Source organism: Cnephaeus nilssonii (genome assembly GCF_951640355.1).
Source record: "Cnephaeus nilssonii genome assembly, chromosome: 15".
Taxonomy (NCBI): Eukaryota; Metazoa; Chordata; class Mammalia; order Chiroptera; family Vespertilionidae; genus Cnephaeus; species Cnephaeus nilssonii.
The window spans coordinates 56,025,757-56,048,031 of NC_137086.1; the positions used below are offsets into that span (position 1 = coordinate 56,025,757).

The following is a 22,275-nucleotide window of genomic DNA, read 5'->3' on the forward strand; positions in this document are numbered from 1 at the left end:
TCCCGGCACAACTTCCCTGGCCCCGTGGGGGGTGAGGGGCACCCAGTGGGGACACTGGGTTGGGCCTGTGCACGTGTGTGAGATGTAGGTGTCCCAAGTCCATGCTAGGTGGCTTGGAGGAAGGGCTCAGAGGTCACAGTCTGGGTGGCCCCCAGGGAATGAGAAGGGTCCCAAGGTCCAGTTCACTAGGGAAGCCCAGCATGAAACAGATCTCAACCCCTTCACAACCTTGGCAGGACCTTGCTGCCAAGCCTGCACTGGGCTACCACCCTCATCCTCTCTGCTCCCCGTGGGTCCACAGGCTCCCCCTGGTACAGCTCTGCCAGGTCCAGCCTCCTCAGCTCCTCCATCCGCTCTGAAAATGGGTGGGGACAGCGGGATGAGTGACAGCCCTGGCCCCCTTCGTCGGCCCGGGGCCCAGCTGAGCCATGTGGTAAGAGCGCAGAGGTCACCAGGGGCCCAGGCAGCGACTGTGTGCATCGTGTCCTCACATCAGTTACTGCCCAGAGCAGCAGGGACAGCATAAGCCCTGCGGACAATGCAGTCAGGTCACACGCAGTGACTCAAACCCCAGCTGTCTGGGCTCACAGCAACTCCTGATCCCAAGGACACTTCAGGTCATTCCCAGTGGGGAATGTGCCTTCCACTCACTATGCATCCTCAGAGCAGGTAGGGAGGTGGGGGTCAGGTGAGGAAGGAAGCCCCAGACCACAGAAGCACACCCGGCTCTGGAGTCAGGAGACAGGGGTTTGAGTCCCAGTTCTGACCCTTCTGGCTGTGTGACTTTGGGCAGGATGCTTGACCTCTCTGGGTCTTTGTTCCCTCCTGTATAAAATAGACTTGCTTTCGTAAACCAGAGGACGGTGTTATCACGGTCACAGCTAACCTTGCACAGGAAAGGGGAAGGTGACAATGTGACAACCTTTGGGCTAGTGGCCAGTGCCCCTGCCTGTTCCCCACCCCAAGGCGTACCCCTCTCTCCAGCCCAGATGCCCAGCTCCTGGGACAGCTCAGGAACCACCAGGCAAGTCCACCAGCCCAGCCACTTCTAAAACTTGAGGCTGTTCCCAAAGATGTGGTCCCCGATGCACAGGATGTCCTTCCTCCGCACCCAAGCAGCTTGCAGACACACATCAGACGGGCCTGCCCATCATGGAGGACAGGCTTCCTCGCAGCCCTTCCCTGTCCCGGTAGCAGGCTGGGGACATGGGCTCCCAGTTGACGTGCCCACACAGGTGGCGAGCCGGCACGGCCATGGCATACTCAGCCCCAGGGCGTCTTACGTGCCTCGCCTGCTCAGCCAGGTTCAGTGACCCTGAGAGGGGGCGGTGAAGGATTCGAAAAGACGACAAGAGAATAAAAGCTGGGTCTAGGTGGGACACTGTTCCCAATGGAGACAGCGCCACAGATTACAAGCCGTGTCTTTATTTTATAGCCAGATGTCACGAGGCAAAGTAAGGGCGTGGTCAAGATGTTTACAACATTCTTGTGGGTTTCAATCCTACTCTATTACATGCACCTGAACTCTATCAAGCCCACATCACTCAGGCACGTGGGACCACGTGTTCGGACCATAGGTTCAAGCTTACAACTATAGCTGTTGGCTATAATTGTGCTGGGCGGGCTCTGCCCTCCAAGCTGGGACTTGCACATGGCCATGAGAGGACTGTGCCCTCTCATTAGTCCGAGGCTTGAACCTGTTCAAACACTGTAGCCGCTCTCCACACACACAGAGCTGGCCCAAGTCCCAGAGCGGGTAGAGGGCACCCTGGTCTGGGAGGGCAGGGCTGGGACAGAAAGGGTGACCATGGCGTGGGAGGGAGGGCGGCAGAGGGCCTGAGAGAGCCCCCTGCTTTCCTGCCTCAGGTCAAGCCTGAGGGTGGGCTCTCTCCCCGCAGCCTGGTCCACAGATCACCGTGGAAGGGGCCTCAGCTCCTATCGTTACCATGTTGACCTGTCTTCCTCTTTCCACGAGGAAGCAGTGCTTCTGTGTGTCCACCACAAGCAGGTCAAAGTAGGACCTCAGGGCCTGGCTGAGGCCTTGGCCTGAGGGGTGGGCAGGGGGCACATGCAGACACCCAGTCAGGAAAGCCTGCCCCGGCTCACAGGTCCTCAGCCAGGCGGCTGCTCCCGCCCATCCTGACGCAACCCTTCCCCACACTTGGCTCTTCTTCGAGAGGAGGGCTGGGCCTCAGAGCGGCCCCTTGCACCCTGGCCCTCCCAGACCTTGGCGCAGCCACCTCACCCAGGCATGAGGCACGCACCTCACCAGCGCCCAACAGGTTAGTCCTGGGGCCTGGCAGGGACAGAGCGAAGGCCAGAGCACCTGGCTGGGCTGCTGGGCCGGGGCCACTGACGGCCTCTGCCCTTACCCACTGGCGACCACAGGAGCAAAACAATGAGAAAATCATCACCCATTCCATTGAGACCTGAAGAGGCCAAGAATCAGACCCCAAAATGCCAACCAGATGGTGGGGGTAGCAGGGTCCTGGCTCCTCCCCTCCCGCTCACTGTTTCTTACAGGGTCTCAGTTTCCCCAGGGCTGGGAAGGAAGCGAGGGCCCCATCACTCATGCACTCACGCTGCTGTAGTTGTAGCTGCTGGTGGTGGCCAGGAGCACTCCCAGCCGCCTTCCTGCCCAGCAAGACAGGGATCTGTTCCTGGAGGAAACACAGAGCAACTTCCAGGGTCGGTGCCTCCCAGGGCTGCCCTGGGGGCCCCTCAGGTCTCAGCCTCCAGCAGGGACCCAGGGCAGGGAGGAAGTGGAGAGCAAGGCCAGGTGTAGGCTCTGTCTAAACCTGAGGTAGGAGGCCAGGGAAAGGAGGAGGGGACCAGGGACAGGCCTGGTTCTGACCCTGGGTCTTTGGCCCCTCATCCTCCTCCACGTTGTTTTTCCAGGTCCTCCAGTGTCTTCTCCTTGAGACAGCCAGCAGGAGGGACACAGCTGTGCATGTGCACATGTGTGCGTATGTGTGCATGTGTGCGTATGTGTGTGTGCATAGTGTGTGCGTGTGTGTGTGTGTGTGTGTGTGTGCGTGCGTGTCCAAGATGGGGAAGCCCAGACCACAGTGCCAGTGGGAAGCAGTGGAAACTGAGGGGCTGTAGCCCTGGGGGCTGGCCCAGGAGAGTGAGGGCAATGCCCGAGAGTCCTGGAGGCCTGGGCGCCTCACCGACAGGCAGACGTTGTCCACTGTGTCAGCCACACCCTGCAGGAGGCTTTGGAAGGACTGAAGAGGCTCCCATGCTGACAGCCAGTGTCACAGCTGGGGCAAGCCGAGAGGTCGGAAGGCTGATCACCAACCCTAGAGTCATGGGAGGGTGTCACCCTGTGCTGAGGTCACCCCTTGGGGGGCACCAGTTACAAGGTTGGGGGCTCTGTGGTGAAGGTCATCCTGCTGAGCTCCTGGAGCCCCTCAAACTCCTCAGTGGGGCCTTTGCCCCCTTAGGGGAGCCCCCACTTCAGGGCTTGGCCCCTGGCAGCAGCAATGTCCTCTGGGTTACCCAGGCTGGGCGGGCGGGAGCAGCTGGAGAAGAAGTCCACCAGGCAGGCACAGAGGCAGGTCCCTGGGGTGAGGAGGCCTGTCAGTCGCTGCCCAGGGACCCTGGCAGCAGCCCCAGGCCAGAGCTGGGCCCCAGGTATCCGCTCCCTACCCTCCTTCCCCCTCCCCAGTCAGTTGAAGAGCGTGCAGAGGATGTGGAACCTCTGCAGGTCTCCCTCCTAACGCACTTGCTGGAGTGGAAGCCCAGAACCCATCTCGCTGGGGTCTGTTAAGCCCTGCCCTTCCTTACTCTGCCACTCACCCCTTCTCTCCCTCTGTCCTGTGCCTGGGTCCCACCTCTCCCCTGGTTTCCTTGCGTCCACCCTCTCCCTTACTCCAAGAGGAAGGAGAAGCCGTGAAGCAGGTTCCCATAGAGCCCAGCACACACCAGCCCTGCGTAAAGTGCACCCAGGGGGCTCCACACCTGGTGGGAAGGCAGGGTGGTACGCAGCGTGGGATTCATGCTGGTCCCCAATGCACCAGGCCCTGCAGCAGCAGCTCAAAGGCCAGCGCCTCTGGGACTTACAGGCTGCGGGCAAGCAGGACCAGGCAGGTGGGTTCCACCCCTGCCCCAAGCCCCCAGTGCCCTGTGCGCCCTCCCTCCCTCCTGGCCATAGTGCAGTCCATGTCAAAGCAGAAGTAGTGAATCTTTGTATCTTCCCCAGCACTAGGCTGTGGTTGATGAAAATCTCAGGAAGGGGGAGGCAGACATTGGGGTCAGCCCCCTTGCTCTTTCTCATCCACACTGGCCGTCGCCACCTGGAGTCCCTTCCCCGGCCACTGCAAGCTACCAGTGGGGCCCAGCAGCTCCCCTCTCCCTCAAACCCTTGAGACACCAGGACCCAGCAGGCCCCACCCTGGGCCCCCATCTCCTCCCTATGGAGGAGGAGTCAGCCAGGTCCATCTCTGGCATCCTCTCCCTTCAAGAAAGCAAGAAGGTATGATCAAAGAACAATTCATTAATACTCTGCCACCTCCGTTTCTAGGGCTTATGCATCCAAGGACCTTAACCACCTCAAATGTAGCAGAGAACCCAGAATGAAGCAAGCATCGGGGTTAAAAAGCAAATGACTTTGGTACTTAACAAATAAGAGTCATAAGTAAATAAACAAACAAACCAGGACTCTTACTTTACACACAATTCTAACATACTTGGTATCCATTCTCCCAGCCCACAGCCACTTGAAGACGTAATTGTTCAGAAACATGGCAAGAGCTATAAAAAATGGCAGGTGCCTAGAACCACAGGAACAGAAAAAAAGTACAAATGGAACCATATACTCTAGCACTGTCAGCAGCCCTGAGGGCTCACAATACTGACTTTACAACCAGGCTTTATGACTTCCCTTCCAGGCTTTGACCTGAATCATCCAGGAAGACTTCTGTGAAGTGGCGGGTCCCCTTATGAAAGAAAGACAAGTTTACTATGGCTAAATTCAATGAAGTTGGGCATTCTTAAAGGAATAAGAATTTTCTGAGAAAAGGGTAACTCAGTGAAATAGTTCCTTCCTTGACAATGCCGGATGAGCAACTACCAGTATTAGGATGGCGAAGCAAGAGTTTGAGGCTGCAGGAGCTGTGTTCCCTCACTGGATGAATCAATGCGCAGAGGGATCAATGGATGGGTGGATGAGTGGGTGGGTGGGTGGGTGGGTGGGTGGATGGATGGATGGATGGATGGATGGATGGATGGATGATTGGATGGATGGATGGATGGATGGATGGATGGATGGATGGATGGATGGATATATAATTGGATGAACAGAGAGATGGACTATAAATGGCAACCTTTATTAAGGGTGTAAGAGGAGAATCAAATTCAGCAGTCAGGAAGATTCCCACAGTCCCTTTCATCTGTGATTCTGTGCTTTCTGCTCATCTCAGGGACACCTTTTAAAAAGTGCCCTTTCCCATATTGCATGTTTCCTCTGAATCAGAAACAGAAAGAGGACTCCCTGGTTATGGGCAGCTCCTTACCCCTCCCACTGGGAGTTGGCATGGCAGATGTGCAGAAATGTAACTTACTGTCCCTGTAGCTGAATTTGGGGGTCAGAGAAGTCACTCAGTCACTTCAGTGTTTCTCAGGTGACTTCTCCAGGTACGCTCCTAGCTGTCTCCTAAAGCTGACAGTGCAGGATTTATGCCCAGCCAAACTAGCACTTGGTGGCTGATAGCTGCCCATCACTCCTTGGTGGGTCTTGGTGTGACCTGCACTGGCACTAGGAAGGGGGCGCCTCCTCACGTTGCTGTGTGCTGGGGGTCTCTGCTGCCACCCCAGGATGTGGCCGCTTGTCCAGACCCGAGCCCCTCGGCTGACTGCAGGTCTAGCCATGAGGTCCTCAGGCTGTCACAGGCCCTCTTGGCCCTTTACCCTGTGCCACTGGCACACGTGGGGGCATGCTGCATTCCAGAGCCCCTTCAGGAAGAGGCATGCTGTCATAAACAGTAGGTGCATCCTTGCACTGCTAACCCTGTGTGCCTCCTCACAACCCCATGAGGTGGGCCTGCTGTTTTTCTGAATTTCCAGATGACAAAAAGGAGGCACCAGAGAGTTAAGCATGCCGCCCACTGTTACAAAGCCAGTAAGTGGCAGAGGGGACTGAGCCCAGAGGCCTGGCGCCACATCTGTACTCTTAACCACGGGGTGAAACTGTCTCTGCTCAAGGACCCTGAACTCCTCAATGTCATAAAATACAGAGAAAGACTGAGGACCTTCTCTAGCCAGTTTGGCTCAGTGGATAGAGCATTGGCCTGCAGACTGAAGGGTCCCGGGATTCCGGTCAAGGGCACATGCCCGGGCTCGATCCCCAGTAAGGGGCATGCAGGCAGCAGCTAATCAATGATTCTCTCTCATCACTGATGTTCCTATCTCTCTTTCCTTCTCCCTTATTCTCTGAAATCAATAAAAAATATATATATATTAGAGGCCCAGTGCACGAAATTCATGCACGGGGGGCGGGGGGGAGGGTGAAGGTGTCCCTCAGCCCAGCCTGCACCCTCTGCAATCTGGGACCCCTCGAGGGATGTCCGACTGCCGGTTTAGGCCCGATCCCAGGGATCGGGCCTAAACCGGCAGTCGGACATCCCTCTAGCAATCTGGGACTGCTGGTTCCCAACTGCTCGCCTGCCTGCCTGATTGCCTCTAACCGCTTCTGCCTGCCAGCCTGATCACCCACTAACCACTCCCCTGCCAGCCTGATTGATGCCTAATTGCTCCCCTGTCGGCCAGATCACCCCCAACTGCCCTCCCCTGCTGGCCCAGTCGCCCCCAACTGCCCTCCCCTGCTGGCCTGGTTGCCCCTAACTGCCCTCCCCTGCCTACCTGGTTGCCCCCAACTGCCCTCCCCTGCAGGCCTTGTCCCCCCCCCCCTACTGCCCTCCCCTGCAGGCCTTGTTCCCCCCCAAATGCCCTCCCCTGCAGGCCTGGTCGCCCCCAACTGCCCTCCCCTGAAGGCCTAGTCGCTCCCAACTGCCTTCCACTGCAGGCCATTTTCTGACCACATGGGGGTGGCCATCTTGTGCGAAGGTGTGGCGGTCAATTTGCATATTACCTCTTTATTATATAGGATATTTTTTAAAAGACTGAGGATGTGTTCAGATTAAAGGAGACTGAAGAGGTGGCCAACAGAATCAAGATCTGCATTTGGGCACTGACTCAGGGAGGAGGATATGATGCTAAGGATGTTAATAAGTCATAAGACTGGACTAGAGATGGGATGGTGGACTCAAGTGCTGTCTCTGTGTAAACCTGTGAAGTTGACCCTGTGCTGCGGTGATGTCAGAAAAGCCCTGTTCTTGGAAAGACTCAAGTATTTAGGCTAAAGGTCGTGATGTGTGCAACTTACCTCCAGGCAAGGTCTGTGCATGTGCTTAGTGAGCCGCGTGCGTCACTGGCCAGATACATGATAAACACATGGAGTGAAGTGTTCATTAACAAGACGTAAACCTGGCCACAGGTGTAAGAACACATGTCCTTTGTACTATGTCTCATTTTCACAACTTCTCATAAACTTGAGATTATGTCTAAGTTTTCCATAGAGGGTGTGTGTCCCCGGGCCCCAGGGGACAGTCCTGGAGCTGCCTCTCCCCCCACCTGCTCCTGAGCCCCCTCAGCTCCCCCCGCCCCCACCAGCATCGTCCCCGAGGCTGTGGTGGCAAAAGAGCAGGTTTCCTCCTGATTCTACACCTCGACTGTGTCAGCTCAGAGAGTCCAGGCCAGCACAGGAGGCTTTGTTCCTGCCACCCCTCACGCTCCCCTCCACCTGCAGGAGGCACTATTCCACAGCTGCCTTACAACTCCAGCCACCGGCCGGGGGCAGAGGGGCCATCCATCCCCTGGGCTTGGAGAAGCCCTCTGAGGCCACCAGAAACCAGGGCTTCCTCACAGGCACGGGCAGCTGGCACAGGCGGATTGTGGGGGGCCGGGGGAGAGCAATGCACCATGAAGGCTTTTAACAGAGCGGAGTCTTAGATGTAGGATTTTTATTCGTTTAGAGGTGAAGGAATTTCGTGTAGCAGCAACGAGCTCAGTGCTGAGGACAGCAAGGAAATGGCCACAGAGGGCAGCAGAGGCTGGGAGCCGGCTCAGGGCAATGGCCCTCAGAGCCCAGCCTGGGTCACCTGCCTCATGAGGCATCACCTCGTGCCAACGGCATGTCCTGGGTGTGGATGGGCAGGGACTGAGGCCAGAGGCTGGAATCCACTCACTGGGAGGGCCTGGCCTGAGACAGGGCCATTGGGACAGTTCTGCCCCACCCGGGGCAACGGCCAGCCCCTCCATGGGTGGGGGGAGGAGAAGAGATAGGTTAGGGGTGAGAGGCAAGAAAATGTATCTCCTTCCATCAAAAGAATGGACGTTGCTGGAGCTTGTGGTGTGTGTGTGTGTGAGAGTGAGTGTGAGAGGGTGTGAGTGCAGTTAGAGGTGTGTGTGTGTGTATGTGTGCGCGCGCACGCGCGCGTGCACATAGGTGGGTGGGAGTGTGAGTGCTGAGACCAGGCCTGACCCCTGAGCTCAGACTGGAGCACCAGGGAGCCTGCAGCTCCTGCCGCCCACACAGCCTGGCCTGCCCATCCCACAGGACCCAGGCTGGGGGCAGGGGCGCCAGGGGCCAAGCTCTCCCAGTGACAACATACAAGGTTTTGGGGGATCCTCTTTCAGGTAATTTGGCCCCTGAGGGTGAGACTTCATTTATCCCTAAACTGGAAATCCAGGGCTCCCTACAGTGCTGCCCCGGCGGGCACGGGTCTGGGAAGACCCTGAGGATGGCAAGGGGGGAGGGCAAGCAGCCTGGGGCAGCCTGCCCTGCCCTTGAGGGCTGTGTCCAGGCACGTGGGAAGGCCATCCAGGTGGGCACAGGCAGGAGCTGAGGAGCCTGAGGCAGGTCTCGGCAGGAAGGAAGCCATGGGGCCAGCTCCCAGGCCTGGTCGGGGGAGCAGGTACCTCCCCCCACAGAGACCACAGACTCCCTTGCTGCAATCCTGAGTCAGGGAACGGGCTGTTGCTCACCGGGGTCTGGGCAAGCTGAGGACAGGCCAGAGCACAGTCCTGAGCAGCAGGAGGCTGCGGGAGAGTCAGAAACGGTGCCTATTTCGGTCGCCTCCTGCACATAGTACATAAATCAACCTCGTCAGACACCATGTGTTCATTAGGCATCACCTCATGCCACGCCTGTGCTGGGCTCAATGAGGAAGACATATTACCTGCCCTGAAGTCAAGTCAGTCGCAGTCCAAGGAGATGGTGAGAAAGGAAACCCAAGCCCCTGAGAGCCCAGGGAATCAGGGGGAACTTCCTGGAGAAGGAAGCCTTACAGGTAAGTCTGAGGGGCAGCCTGTGAGCGTGGGGAGTCTCGGGCATGTGGCTGGCAGTGAGGGGAGGGCCCTGTTGATAGCCAGGATGTCCTCTTGGAGGTGATGGCCACAGGTGAAGGTTGTGAGAATGGCCTCGTCCCGTGTGTACAGGAGGTCAGTCTCCCTGGCCCGGGGGAAGGAGGACACGCTGGAGGGGTGGCTGGGCCACGGAGGCCAGTTTGGAGGCTGGTGTAGTGACTCTGGCAAAGGATGAGCTTGGAAGAACATGCAGGACATAAAGCACGTCGCTTACTGACTGACCAGTGATAGGGCGAGGGCGGAAGCTTGAGGGACGGAGGCCGCTGTCCACATGGAGGCCTGGACCACCAGGAGCAGAGCAGGAAGACGGGTGTGACTTGAGACAGACAGTGAGACGGAGGAGGCAGAGAGACGTCAGAGAAACGGGCCTCAGGCCAGGGCGGCAGGGGAGTCCTGAGTCGTTGGAATGAGTTTGGATGAGAAGGTGAGACAGAGCTCGAGACTCAGTACTAGACTCAAGTTCAGTTTTTTTCATTGTTTAGGGTTTTTAAATATATATCTTTATTGATTTTTTTAGAGAAAGAGAGGAAGGGAGAGGGAGAAGGAGAGAAACTTTGATGTGAGAACAGAACATAGATCGGCTGCCTCCTGCACACCCCTATTGGGGATTGATCCTGTGACCCAGGCATGTGCCCTGACTGGGAGTCGATGCACAGGACGATGTCCAACCAGCTGAGACACACTGGCCAGGGCTCAAGTTCGATTCTTGATTCCGGGACAGGAACATGCCAGTCATGAGGACACATGTGACTTCACCCAGAGCCCCGGCCCCTGTGGGGGTGGCAGGGAAGGCGTTCAGGGCAGGAAGAGGTCACTCCCCGAGCTTGAGTGAGGAGTCCTATAGGAAGACCAGCTCCTACTAGAATGTTCCATCCCAGATCCGGGACTTCGGGAGCAGAATTTAAAAGCAGGACAACAGGAGAGTTGTGTTTCACCAAAAACAGGCTTTTGTAGGGACAAGGCTGTGCTTGCCTCCGTCCCACTTCAGAGAAAACCCCGGTCAAACTCCGGAACCATGACACCACACAGGACGGCAGCCCTGCCCTGGGCCACTGCGCACACTGGGGGCCTTGGCTCAGGGGTTCCCGTGGCTCCTCACCCAGAGGAGTGTGGCTCCCCAGTGCCCTCTCGGGGACACATGGATGGACGAACGTCACATCAGGCCTGAGCCCCGGGAGACGCCGCTCAGAGGCCACAGCTGTGCAGCCTCCAAACCCCCTTCAGGAGCCTGAGTTCCAGGGGGCAGGACCTTTCACCTGCTCGGGATCCGCACCTCCCAGACCCACCAACGAGCTGGCAAGCACCCGGTCCCTGCTCTGACCTCAGTGTGCACGTGAACCCCACCTCCCACCCCACCCCACCCCATAGCTGGTTAAAATGTAGCTTCTGATTCAGCAGGTGTGGGTGGGGCCAGAATTCCGCATTCCTGCCGTGCCCGAATCACCTGTGTGGGGCCGACCTTTGAGGACGACCGGGTGGAGCACCAGTTTGCATGTTCGAATCAGCCAGGGAGGGATACAACCTTGGACAGGTGAGCACCAGCCAGGCAAGGACAGGAGGGAGGGCCATTCAAGCCCAGGAGTTCCATGACCTGAGAGTGACAGCCCGGTGCATGGACCAGGCCCTCCCTCCTGAGATTCACAAGCAACTGTCCTGAGTGGGGCCCGGGAATGGGGGATTCTCATGTACAACCACGTTTCAGGACCTCCGTCTTAAAAAGACATTTGACAAATCCTACCAACACTAGATCTTGTGGGCACTCGCAAGGCCGGGCCCCCTCTCAGGCCTGGGAATCTCGTCCCTCATGGGACCATCCGTGATTTCTGAGCGCAGACGGTGTCCTCAGTTCTCTCTCTCACTGGAGTCTCACCTCAGCCTGGGATGTAGATATTACTCTTCTATCATCCTCGTCTCTCCCGACGGACAAGGACAGGGAAGACTTGCTCTAGAAACCTCGCTCACTCCCTGGGCCTTTCCTCTCCCTGCCCCTCCTCTCACATCCCCGCCCCCCACAAACAGTGCACCTCAGGGAAGGTGGGTGGGGCGGGGGGGACAGCTAGGCCTGGTCATGGAAGCGGTGAGGCATGAGGGTGGCAGTGCCCTCAGGGACAGCACACATTCCTCAGCCGGCAGGCTGAGCTAAATGCAGGCAGTGGCACCGCACCTGCAGGCTCGGGGCCCCTCCCGGGCGTCACCTCCTGTGCCAGCAGCACAAGCTAAGCCCTGTGCAGAGATTCTAGGTCGGCAGGGGAGTGACCTAATTAAATACATGGGCTTATTCTTAGACAAGGAGCCCAATTAAGGTCCCTGGGCAGCCACGGCGCAAAGGCACAGCCCTAGAAGTGACCAAAATAATTCCTATTTTGAAGCAGCAGTTATTTACTTCTGATTATAAAAGTAGTACATATTCATCATAGAACATGTGGAAATACAGAAAAAGAGTGCTACCCAGAGATAACCACTATTTTTGCTTCTTTCTTCTTAGTTCTTTATACATATTTACAGGTTTGACACTGGGAGGAAATGCTTAGTCACATAATGTAAGTGAAAGATACAAAGTATCAACAGCACATCCCGATGTTGTTATTTAAATTAGGATTGTCATACAGATATAATTCTGAATCCTGTTTATTTCACTCACTACTAAAACACTAACATTTTCCCCATCACATTAAATATTCAGCTACTTGATTTTTCCACTGCATAGGTATCCATCATCCTATCTAATAAAAGAGTAATATGCAAATTGACCATCACTCCAACACACAAGATGGCTGCCCCCATGTGGACAAAAGATGGCCGCCACAAGATGGCCAGCAGGGCAGGGAAGTTGGGAGGGACCAGGCCTGCAAGGGAGGGCAGTTTGGGGCAATCAAGCCTGTAGGGGAGGGCAGTTAGGGGTGACCAGGCTGGCAGAGGAGGGAAGTTGGGGGCAACCGGGCCTGCAGGGGAAGGCAGTTAGGGGTGACCAGGCCTGCAAGGGAGGGCAGTTGGGGGGGACCCAGGCCTATAGGGGAGAGCAGTTAGGGGTGATCAGGCCTACAGGGGAGGGCAGTTAGGGGTGACCAGGCCTACAGGGGAGGGCAGTTAGGAGCAAACAGGCTGGCAGAGGAGCAGTTAGGCATCAATCAGGCTGGCAGGGGAGTGGTTAGGGGGTGATCAGGCTGTCAGGCAGAAGCAGTTAAGGGCAATCAGGAAGGCAGGCAGGCGAGCAGTTGGGAGCCAGCAGTCCTGGATTGTGAGAGGGATGTCTGACTGCCCGTTTAGGTCCGATCCAGGATCGGGCCTAAACGGGCAGTTGGACATCCCTTGAGGGGGTCCCAGATTGGAGAGGGTGCAGGCTGGGCTGAGGGACACACCCTCCCCCTCACCCCCGTTCACGAATTTCGTGCACCAGGCCTCTAGTCTAGAATAATGTGCATACACTAATGGGGCATTTACATTGTTTCCAGTTTTTCAAATAACTCCACAACAACCTTCCTGTACATCTCTGATTATTTTGGGGGGCTAGAGTTTCAGAAGTAAAAATTATTAGTTCTCTTGTTATACATTGCCAAATGGCTTTCCAAATATTCATATCAATTGGCACTGCCACTAGCAAGTATGGGATATCGTAGTGCCTGTGACATGTCTTGATTCCTGAAATAATAACCAGAACTTTTTTATCAGTTGTTGGTAGATTCAGAGGCCACGGTTCATAGGCACTGATGCCTCAGAGCCATCTGGGACTTTGTGCCTGAGCAAGTCAGCTTCTATTAGGTTAGGCTGCTGTAACAAATATCCCTGGAATTTTAGGGCTTACAACAAGCAAGTTTCATCTCTCACCCATGTTACTCAGAAGATGCGGATCAACTGTGCCTTTATTCCGAAGGTCTTCTTGTTCTGGAACCCAGACTGAAGGCACAGCCCCCATCTCCATTCTTATGATCAAGGACAAAGAGACAAAGCAGAGCTCACCTGGCTGTTCAGAAAAAGCAAAAGAAAAGCCTTATGTGGAATATGCTACCATTTGTTTGGAAAAGGCAGAGAATACATATACATACACATAATACATATAACGTATGCTCACATGTGCATAAAATATTTCAAAAAACTTGATAAGCAGCTGGTGATGGTGGCTTTTAGGAAAGTGAACTATGGGCCTGATGGTGGGGGAGAGGCTTGTTTTTCACTATATTCTCCTTTTTACAGATTGGGTTATTCCCCCTTGTGTTTATATTGCCTTTTCCAAACAAAAAATAATTTTTTTAATTAAAATTTTTAAGAACGACCCTTTCCCATTCCTTTCTCACTCAGGTCACAACATCTCCGCCTGTTCCTCCACTGCTCCCACACTGGGACATGCCCTGATTCCCACACAGAGAGCCTTATAAAGCAGACTTTCCGGAAAACCCAGAAGAACAAATAGCAACAGTCATAACGCAAAAAAAAAAAAAGAAAAGAAAAAGTTCATCCTCCAGCCATGCTTTGTAGCCTCCCAAATAAGCACCTTTGAGTGAGCTGGGATCCAAAGACAGGGCTGGGTTCTCTTGCGTGAGTCAGGAGTCCGCTCCTGTGAGGGAGGTGGGGAACCAGGGAGAAAAGGAGGAGACACCATGAAAGCAGCCACAAGAGCCAAGGACACTCGTGGTCCCCGAAACAGGGCCCTCAGACAATGGGCTGCCTCCTTGCCCCAAGCTTCCGGGGCCCCTCCTGTGCATCCTCACATCCCCACGTTTGCTCCTGGTCTTCAGAGATGCCCCCTGCCCCCTGCAAGCTTGTGAGAGCAGGTTCCTTTATAGAAACCTGAAGGGCTAGCTTCACCATCTGGATGAGAAGAACAGGGACGGCACCCGTGGGAACAGGAGCTGAAGTCAAAGATACCACAAGAGCACAGTTACCAGGAAGGGGGTAGATCCTGGGGAGCTCTTTGATTTCTAGATGTCACGGGATCTGGAGCACTAACCAAGCCCGTGTCTGCACAAGCCTGGAGCTCGGTGTTGACTGGGTTACACGAGCAAAGCTGCGGAGCATAGAATGTACCCAAGAGAGTGGCAGTGGTGAGGGTGCTCATGGCTGAAACAGTGTGAGCAGCAAAATAAAAAAGAGTATTGACTTATAACCCAAAGAGTCCGTAAATATCCACAAATTCCTATTGGATAAATGACTTCATAAATAAATCAGGATAAAGGGACAGCTCTTCCTTATGGAAGAATTCCAATTAATAAATGTAGAAGTAATGAGGGAAATAGGAAATCCCACAGGTTTAATTAAAGTCCAGTGCTTAGTTTAACATTCTGCTTCACTACCTCGTAATTCTTTTTTTTAATACTAATAAAATAAATATTTTATTAATGAAAGTCTGAAAAACATGTACACCAAAACAAAACGGACTAATGCCGAATAAAAAAACCTTCAAATAATTTGCACCATGATACAATTTTTTTAAACTTTATATATATATATATATATATATATATATATATATATATATATGTATAAAGAGGTAATATGCAAATTAGGCAAGGATGCCCTAACGGGTCACGATCAGACAGGAGGAGGTTGCATGTGCAGGTGAGGCCCGGAGCGGAGACGGAGGCAGAGACAGGGGGGCCTTCCTAAGCCAGCACGGTGCCGTGGGCAGCCCCGGAATGGCCACAGGCAGGGGGCCCAGGGGACACTGTGAGTCAGGTGTGGATCCGGCCCCGCTCAGAGTGCCTCCTCATACGGAGGGAGGCTAGGTGCCTCTTCACACAATTTCAATCGCGTACTGGGCCTCTAGTATATATATAAAGCTATATTATAATTACAAACCTATGAGCTATTAGAGTGCTAACAATACTTTTTCATACAAAGAAACAACAGTAGTAAAATATCCTATCTAATAAAGAGGGAATATGTTAATTGACCCTCATGCCGTCATAAAGATGGCAGCACCCACAGCCAATAAGGAGGGAATATGCTAATTGACTGCCCCACCCTCAAAGATGGCAGCGCCCACAGCCACAAGGTAGCAGCGCCCAGTCCCCTCAGCCCCGCCAAGGCAGCAGGCGCGCAGCAAGGCCGGGCCTGCCCCCAGGCGGGCCCGGCCGCTCTGTGTGCCTGCTTCCAGAGTCCCCCAGTCCTTTCAGCCCCCAGCGACCCAGGGCTGGCCTGAGGCGCAGGCAAGCCTCAGATGGCGGCTGCCCAGCCACCCAGGGCCACCCGAGGCTCAGGTAACCAGGGCCGGCCGAGGCTTGCACTGCCAGCAGTGGCAGCAGCAGAGGTGTGATGGGGTGTCACCTTCCCCTGATCACCAGGTCACCTCCCGCCCCTGAGGGCTCCCGGACTGTGAGAGGGGGCAGGCTGGGCTGAGGGACCCCCACTCCAGTGCATGAATTTTCATGCACCAGGTCTCTAGTGAATACATAAGATGCTTATTTTTGGTCCATTTGGAAACAAAAACTAAGTTGGGGTGTGTGTTTTTACATGCCTCCAAGCACAAAAATCTAATCTAATAATAGACAAATATGCAAATCGACCGCACCTTTGCTACGCCCAAGCCACGCCCACCAGCCAAGCCACGCCCATCAACCAATCAGGACGAATATGCAAATTATCCTAACAAAGATGGCGGCTAGTTTGCATATCGTGACAGCGTAGAAAGAAGCCAAGAGCTGCAGAAGGGAGCAAAGCTGCAGAGAAGCAAGCAAGCCGGGGGGAGGAGAAGGGAGGAGCGGAGGCGGGGCCGGGGGAGAAGGAAGTTGAGCAGGCGGGGCCGGGGGAGAAGGGGTGGGGCCGGGGGAGAAGGGAAAAGCGGAGGCGGGGCTGGCGGAGAAGTTAGAAAAGCAGGGGGGCTGGCGGAGAAGGCGGGGCGGGGGAGAAGGGAGGAGCGGAGGCGGGGCTGGGGGAGAAGGGAAAAGCAGGCGGGCCGGCAGAGAAGGCGGGCTGGGGGAGAAGGGAGGAGCGGAGGCGGGGCCAGGGAAGAAGGAAGGAGAGCGGGCTGACAGAGAAGTTAGAAAAGCAGGGGGGCTGGCAGAGATCGCGGGGCGGGGGACAAGGGAGGAGAGCAGGCAGGGTGGGGTAGAGTGCAGCAGGAAACCCTATTGCAGGATTTTTCCTGCAACGGGAACGCTAGTCCTCTCTAATAAAATGGTAATATGCAAATTAACCATCACTCCGCTACATAAGCCACGACCACCAGCCAAGCCACGCCCACCAGCCAATCAGGGCGAGTATGCAAATTAACCCCAATCCAAGATGGCTACAGCCACAGAGAGCAAGGTTTCCTACGTAACAGTGTAAGCCAAGCTTTGCATAGCCGTTGCAGGCCTAAGCCTCCACTCAAGCTACAAAGTTTCAGTTATAGAAGGTAAACAAATTCAAACAAATGGCAGCAGAATGGAGCTTGAGAGAGCAGGCCAGGGTTGCCGGCGGCAACAGGGGAAGCAAAGCTTTCCGCACACCCTGGCCGGGCCCACCCGCTTAAGGCAACAAAGTTTCAATTGTAGAAGGTGAATTAACTGCCACAGAAATGGCTGCCGCCCGGGAGGGAACAGCAGGCTTGGCTCTGCTCCAGGCTACAAAGTTTCAATTGTAGAAGGAAAATAAATTCCAGATACCAGGGCCTCCCCTTGGGTTGCCAGGGGGCGTGGCCGGCCTGCAAACCACCACAGGCCCCTCACTCAGGCCGCCCCACACCCCAAGGGAACCCCCACCCTTATCTGTGACACCCTTCAGGGCAAACCAGCTGGCCCCCACCCATGCACCAGGCCTCTATCCTATCTAATAAAAGAGTAATATACAGATTGATCATCACTGCAACACACAATATAGCTGCCCCCATGTGGTCAAAGATTCTGCTTCCATGTGGACACAAGATGGCCACCACAAGATGGCCAGCAGGAGAGGGCAGTTGGGAGGCACCCGGCCTGCAAGGGAGGGCAGTTGAGAGGGACCAGGCTTGCAAGGGAGGGCAGTTGGAGGTGATCAACCCTGCAGGAGAAGGCAGTTAGGGGTGACCAGGCTGGCAGAGGAGGGAAGTTGGGGGCAAACAGGCTGGCAGGGGAGCAGTTAAGCATCAACCAGGCTGACAGCAGAGTGGTTAGGGGCAATCAGGAAGGCAGGCAGGCAAGCAGTTGGGAGTCAGCAGTCCTGGATTGTGAGAGGGATGTCCGACTGCCCGTTTAGGCCCGATCCCACCAGGAGTCCCAGATTGGAGAGGGTACAGGCTGGGCTGAGGGACAACCCCCTGCCGTGCACGAATTTCGTGCACCGGGCTTCTAGTAGAATATAAGTTGATAACTGCAACGTTCTTGGTGTTTTTCCTTATAATTCTTTAAATGTCACCAGTCATAATAGCAATGAACTCCTCTTGATTTATTTCTCCATCACCATCTTTATCAAATTCTTCTATCGTTCTTCATCACTCATGTTATCACCCAATTCTCTGGCAACGCATCACAAATTCCTCAGGCTTATTTTACCTGAATCATCATCATCAAATAGTTTAAATGCCTTCAATATTTCTTCATGTGGATATCTTTCCAATATCCAGTCTCTCACAACTTTGTTAAAATCTTCAAAGGTGATTTTCCCTGTGGCTTCTCTGTCATAATCTTTAAGAATCTTCAGTACGTCAGCTTTTTTTACATCAAACCCCAAGGCTCTCATTGTCACCTTCATCTTTATCCGTGTCAATTAGTTCAAAAGCATCTTTAATTTCTTGTTTCTGTTCTTCAGAGAGTTCTCTTCTTTTTTTCCTCTTTGTTTTGTCTACAAGTTCACTTCTCAGAGCTAAACTCATTTTCTCTTCGGACAGAGACGTTCCTCTCAAGAATGACTTTAACCCCTACTCAAGGTAGCACCACTACCTTGTAATTCTTAATTCCTGGAAAAGGGGCCCTGCATTTTCGTTTTGCTATGAGCCCCACAAATAATGCAGCTAGTCCTGGCTGCAAGCAGGTGAAAGTTTAAGGAAAAGCAGGATACTTGCACAGCCTTAAAGCAGTTCCCTAAACACTTGTCAATTAAAAGGGGGGAAATAGTAACTTTACCTGCAGACATTAGGTAAACACCAAATTAACCAAATGACCAATGTTAATAACAGGTGATGGGCTGAGAAAGCAAATCATTTCTGTGTTATCCTCCCCCGAATGATAACACGGACATGCTCACATTGAGGGACATTCCATAAAATACCCAACTATGACTGTTAAAAATTGTCAAGGTCATGAGGACCAGAAAAGACTAAGAAACTGTCACCAATGGAAGAAGACAAGGCAAACTAAATGCAAAATGGGATCCCCAAATTTGATCCTGGGACAGAAAAAAAAGAGGATTAGCTGAGAAACCAGGGCAATGCGCATATAATCCACAGGTTTGTTAACAGTACTCAGTCAATATTAGCTTTCTGGTTTCAGGAATTCTATTGTTATGAAAGGTGTTAACAGGAGGGGAAGCTGGGAGAAGGGCGCGAGGGAAAATCTGAAATTATTTCAAAATTTTTTAAAACTTGAAAGCAATGAAGTGGCCAAAGGCCTGCCCAAGTTTTATTGGGGCTACTGCCCATGACTCTCCATCTGTGAGAAAGACACACTGCAGTGGTGGGAAACACGAGAAGAATGTGAGAGGCTACTATCAGAAATGGAGGTATGCCTACACTTTTCCCTTCCCCTCTTCTGCCCTCACAGGCATGCACCTCCCAAACTCTAAGGGTCCCCACTTGCAACCAGCAGAGAAATGAGCAGTGGTAGGTCCAAGGGCTAACCCCCCAAACCTGTCCCTAAGGCCCCCTTCTCTCTGACTCTCCAGGGAGCTGACAGCAGCCCCGCCTGAGCTCACTTCTTCCCTCTAATCTAATGTTTCTAGAGAACCAGAGCAGCCCTCCCAGTCTCTCTCCTGTTGCTTCTTCTGTCCCAGGCCCTTCCTTGTGTCACTGTCCCCAGCTTTAATTAACGTGCTCTCAACGTCACCTGGACTCGTGTTATAAAATCTTTCCTGCATGAAGTCAAGAATCCATGCACTACTGGCTGGCCCGAGGCAGACCCACTCCAGGCCGGTCCCTTTTCCAGTAACATTCTCTGGTGACCCAGATGGGACCTTGTTTCCTGAGCCTACGCAGCCCCGCTGGCTCCCTTCTCCTACGTCCATAATTGGGAACCCCACCAGTAGCAACTGGCACTGTTTCTCCAGCAGCAACACCAGTAACAGATGGTGCTGAGACTCGGGGCACCTGATCACCCTTCTCAGACACAGAAAGCCAGTTTCTTATTGTGGTTTTATCAATCCAGACTTTGACTGGGATGTCATGTGTAGAGAGACATGCCTAGACTCCAGATGTCACCAGCAAGCTCTAAGGAATGGAGCTTGACTTGGAAGCTGATGAAGGCCCCTTTGGGAGCGGCTGGGACCTTGCTTATCCACAGGGGTCACGCACTATTCCTAGGTCTCACTTGCAGAGCCCATCTGCATTGCCACCTCCTGAAAGGAGGCTCGACAATTTAACTGAACGGACTTATTCTCAGGACTAAATAATTGGGTCGGTGAAATATGGGGCAATTACCAACTTCGCTTCTGGATACAACAACTCCATGTCAAGATGAGAAGGCTTCAGGGATCCTGGCCCATCCTCCCCTTTAGAAGGATCAGCTAATAGCCTCTCTGTTCCTGCTCACCCCTGAACCTATCTCCAAGGATCCCAGTCTCTGTCTCCCTTAGATCAGGCAGAAGACCCTTGTCAGCAGAAAGCAGTTACTGAAGACAGAGCCCTCCCCACCTTCCTTCATCACCCCTAAAAGATTTCAGAGATTGCCCTAACTGGTTTGGCTCAGTGGATAGAGCGTCGGCCTGAGGACTGAAGGGTCCCAGGTTCGATTCTGGTCAAGAGCATGTACCTTGGTTGCAGGCACATCTCCAGTGTGGGGCATGCAGGAGGCAGCCGATCAATGATTTCCTTTCCTCATTGATGTTTCTATCTCTCTCTCCCTCTCCCTTCCTCTCTGAAATCAATAAAAAATATATTTTAAAAAAAGATTTCAGGGATGAAAATCTCTGAGGGAGGAATGAAGCAGGAGAGTAAAACTCTAGGAATATCCCTTGGCAAGTGGGATGGGGAGACTAAGACAGCTAAGCAAACTGGCCCAGAAATTTACAGCTACATACAGAAGGTCACTGAACAGAAAGCTCTGTTGCCTAGCAACAGGTAACACTGGCCCAGGACACACACACACACACACACACACACACACACACACACACACACCCAGGTGGCCTCTCCTCCCTGGTATATTGCCGGTCATACAGTTTAGGCCTCCTGACCTTTCCTCCCTAGAAATAACATCTAGGCCTCAAATGTATTTCCATTCCAGGCCAAGAAAAGCAGCAAAACCAGGTGGGCAACACCAGGACCAGCTGCAATGCCTAGTGACCCTCTGCCCTGGTGCTGACCAACCAGTGGAGACCACAACCCTGAAAGGGCACACCTGGGAAAGCTCAGGAATATTCTATTGAGATCCTTCCCTAAAACCTCCCCGAAACTCCCAGCTTTTAAAACCCTAAGACCAAGTGTGCTTGCTCTCCGCCTCCCAGGAGCAAGCCTGCACCTTTCCCTCCCCCTCTCCTTCCCCACAGGCGGCATCTCCTAACTCACAGGAGATCCAAGGACCTGCAGCCAGGGCGCAATGGGCCGGGCAGCTCCTCCTGGGCTTACCCCCGAGCCTGTCTCCAAGGCCCCCTTTTCTCTGACTGTCCAGGTAGCTGATAGAAGCCCCACCTTGGCTCATTCTTTCCTATAACATTTCTAGAGAAAGCAGCCCCACCTAGCTTGCTGTTGCTTCCTCTATCCCAGGCCCTTCCTTGTTTCACTGTCCCCAGTTTTAATAAATGTACTCTCAAAACCCACACACACACACAAAAAAAAAAAGAAAGAAAGAAAGAAAGAAAGAAAGAAAGAAAGAAAGAAAGAAAGAAAGAAAGAAAGAAAGAAAAGAGAAGAGAAAAGAAGAGAAGAGAAGAGAAGAAAAGAAAAGAAAAGAAAAGAAAAGAAAAGAAAAGAAAAGAAAAGAAAAGAAAAGAAAAGAAAAGAAAAGAAAAGAAAAGAAAAAGAAAAGAAAAGAATGGAAGAGCAGGCTCCAAATCTAATTGACAAAACAACGGCAGCATTTCAACAAGACACCTCCTACTGCATTCTCCGCTCCTCCACCTGCTGGGGCAAAGACCCCACCTCCCCAACTCCCAGGCCCTCCTCGCCCTGGTATGATGCCAGCACCCATATGCAGGAGCCCGTGATGACAATGATGGGCCCTTCTCCTCCTGGGATGATGCCAGGGGACCCGCTTTTGGAATGAGGCCACACCCATGCCAATGATGCCTGGGGCCCCAATGTTCAGACCTCCCACCCATCCCATGATGGTACCCACTGGCCCAGGAATGACTCAACCAGACAGATAAGGAGAGAGGGAGCCTCTTTCTTCTCTTTTCTTTCTTTCTTTCTTTTTTTTTTTTCCTTGAGACAGAAGAAGGGAGGAAGAGAAGGTGGGAGCGAGAGAGAGAGAATGAAAGAGAGAGAGGGAAACATCGATTTGTTGTTTCCACTTATTTATGCATTCATTGGTTGCCTCTTGAATGTACCCTGACCGGGGATCAAACCCGCAACCTTGACATATGGGGGATGATGCTCTTACCAACTGAGCTACCCAGCCAGGGGGAGCCTCTTTCTATCCGTTTACGCTACTTGTTCTCCTTCCCAGGAGAGCGTGGTGCTGTGACTCTGGGTGCTTTCTAACAGCCTAACAAGGAAGATTCACTGCCTCTTTCTATCAAAGAGAGAATAGTGTGTGTGAGAGGCTCGTGTGCAGAAGTGGCTGCTAGGCTGGTTTTGTTTCTTTGTTG

The 22,275-nt window shown here is 53.5% G+C and overlaps 1 long non-coding RNA gene and 2 pseudogenes across 3 annotated transcripts; 2 read left to right on the forward strand and 1 right to left on the reverse strand.

Moving 5' to 3' along the window:
• The first annotated feature begins 9,239 nt into the window (after window positions 1-9,239).
• Window positions 9,240-14,708, forward strand: LOC307111623. Its single transcript, XR_013814608.1, has 3 exons — window positions 9,240-9,350; window positions 10,825-10,957; window positions 13,723-14,708. It is a non-coding gene; the product is annotated as an uncharacterized lncRNA (long non-coding RNA).
• Window positions 14,709-17,722: 3,014 nt separating this feature from the next.
• On the reverse strand, window positions 17,723-18,230 carry LOC307111947 (centrin-3-like; annotated as a pseudogene). The gene has a single exon. The product of its transcript is annotated as a centrin-3-like (transcript).
• Window positions 18,231-18,958: 728 nt separating this feature from the next.
• Window positions 18,959-21,834, forward strand: LOC307112078 (annotated as a pseudogene). Its single transcript has 2 exons — window positions 18,959-19,035; window positions 21,500-21,834. The product of its transcript is annotated as an uncharacterized misc_RNA (transcript).
• Window positions 21,835-22,275: the final 441 nt, after the last annotated feature.